The 2,582-nt window shown below is 45.6% G+C and overlaps 1 pseudogene; it reads left to right on the plus strand.

Annotated features, from left to right (window-relative positions):
• Window positions 1–327: 327 nt before the first annotated feature.
• On the plus strand, window positions 328–444 carry LOC122905683 (annotated as a pseudogene).
• Window positions 445–2,582: the final 2,138 nt, after the last annotated feature.

Below are 2,582 nucleotides of genomic sequence, written 5' to 3' on the forward strand. Positions count from 1 at the left end.
GGGGATGCCTGGTGGAATGCCAAGGCAGGCCACAGGCCACCCATCCTGAGGAGAGGACTAGTCACCACCACCACCAGACTTGACCATGCTGACCATGTCAACACAAGATATCCTTATAGGCACTGATGCTTTGGACGTGTGCAGTGTCAACAGCACACAACCCCAAGATCATGTATAATTCTGCCAGGGATAAAGATAAAGGGCACCTGCTGGCAGTGGGTGTGTGGGAAATATGCAGTATCCATGCCGCTTGGCATTGTGGTTCTGTGTCACTGCCACACCCACACTTACATGAGGGTCGTGAAAGCATCAGAAGTACAGCCAAGAAGCTTTGCACAGTGGCAGTATCGTAGCCAATGAGGTTTATCCGAGGCGCGATTATTGCTAATAGAAGTACGGCCAAGAGAGAATAATGATGACAATTGGGGATGAGAGTTAATATTCACCCTAGCAAGGAGCCCCAGTGCTTGTGACTTCCCTGACTGGCAGGCATTCTCATTATGACCCTGTCTTACAGAGAAGGAAATGGTGAACAGGGAACTTAGGTGACTTGTTGACATCATTAAGCAGCCTGGCTCCAGGTCCTGAGCTGTCTCCTTCATTCGTGTTCTGTGTCTTTGGAATCCTCATCAAGGATCAGCAAAAAGAACTACTATTGCAGTAGAGAAAAGCAAGAAGCTTGTCATGCTGAATGCTTCTCTGAATTACAGGCATTGCCGATGACATCCTGTGTTCTCCATATGTGATCATTTCCTTTGTGTCAGGAAGCGTGGAGGTGGACTTTTCTCTCCTTTTGAACTAAATAGTTTATGATCACACTGTGAATTGCATAAATCATAAATAGCCAATCTGCTCCCAGTTGCTCATGCAATTAAAGGCTGGAAGTACTAGTCAAATACCCTAATAGAAAATAATCTACCTGTCAGGTAATTCACTTAAAATATTTTAGAAGTGAGATGAACTCCAGATGAAAGAACGTGTCTCTTTTAGTCATTTAGAATTCAGAGCACAATTTCTCTCTCCTACACACATACTTCATCAGAGGAATGAGTGTCCTAGGCCAACCCATGGTTCTATAACCTCTTGAATCTGGATCTACAAAACTCTCATTTATCCTCTCCCAATGTTCCAAAGCTTCTGTGAACCAAGGGGTTCTGGGTCTCCATGACAGAAATAAGGAAAATACTCTTCTACCCCCATGCTCTCACCCCACTGTGCTCCAACAGTGAGAAGGTAGAGCTCTGAGCCCCTAGAGGTCAGGGACCTTGCCAAAGCCCAGGACATAGAGCACAGAGGAGATATACAGGAAGGATTATTGGATGAATGAAGAAGATAGATTTGGTTGTTGATCCACACCTCCCACCACTCACCACCACACTTTCCACTTCCTCCACTTCTGACCTGGGACTGGGGAATCCATTAGCTCTGAGGCCTCAGGGAGGGGTTTTGAAGGTGGTGACTTTGGATTTGGGAGAGGGAACAAGGCTTGGGTTGAAATCTGATCTCTGGGTTTCCATGTCTCAGAGCAAGGCCCAGATTCTGCCCAGGTGGGGAATCTTAAGGTCTAATACTGGGGCCAATAAGCTGTTAAGGGATTTCTATTGCCATCACCATTGATTCCAGCATATCACTGTTAGATTCACCATGCATCAACTGACCAAACTTAAAACAAACAAACAAAAACTCCAGAAACAATTAAACACCCTTACTAAATCAGGTAAGTTCTCATTGCTATGGATGAATGACACATAGTTAGTGGCAAAGTTCCAAAACCAAGCTCCTAGGGCAGACAAGCTTGTAGACCTTCAGAGTTAGGCACCTCATCCTGGGAAATGATTTCCATCCCCTCCCCTAAGGAGCTGAGGAAGGTTTGGGCCCCATGGAGCTCTGTCCTCTTTCCTGTCTCTCCATCCCAGTTCCATAGAGAAAGGATCTAGGTTAAAATGCTCCTTTAACTTAGATGCCTTCTGTAGCATTGACATGCTCGACTTGTAGGAAGTAACTACTTTCACTTCTCCAAATTTCCATGTCTTCACATTTTTGCCTTTGTACAATTATCTGTCTAGCCTAGAGAGCTTTTTCTTCATGTCACCTGCTCTGTTTGTTCTTCAGGAATCTCTTAGTTGTGCCTCCCTCTAGGAAGGCTTCTCTAACTATCCAAACCAGGTTTGGTGTCCCTCTTATACATTCTCAATCTTCTGCTAACCCTCCCCCACCTTGCTCCTCTCACTTTGTATTACTGACAGTTTCTGACTATTTACTCAATGGCCTGCCATCCAGACTCTATGCTCCATGGGGCTAAGCCTTTGTGTGATGAAACGACTCTCTTATCCTCAGTGTCTAGGACAGCTCTTTTCATATACCATGTTCTAGGTGAATGAATGATAAAGACTCACAATGAGGGCGCCTGGGTGGTTCAGTGTTTTAAGCCGCTGCCTTTGGCTCAGGTCATGATCTCAGGGTCCTGGGATTGAGTCCCGCATCGGGCTCTCTGCTCAGCGGGGAGCCTGTCTCCTCCTCTCTCTCTCTGCCTCTCTGCCTACTTGTGATCTCTCTCTGTCAAATAAATAAAATAAAATCTT

The sequence above is a fragment of the Neovison vison genome, chromosome 4, assembly GCF_020171115.1.
Source record: "Neovison vison isolate M4711 chromosome 4, ASM_NN_V1, whole genome shotgun sequence".
In the NCBI taxonomy this organism is placed as follows: Eukaryota; Metazoa; Chordata; class Mammalia; order Carnivora; family Mustelidae; genus Neogale; species Neogale vison.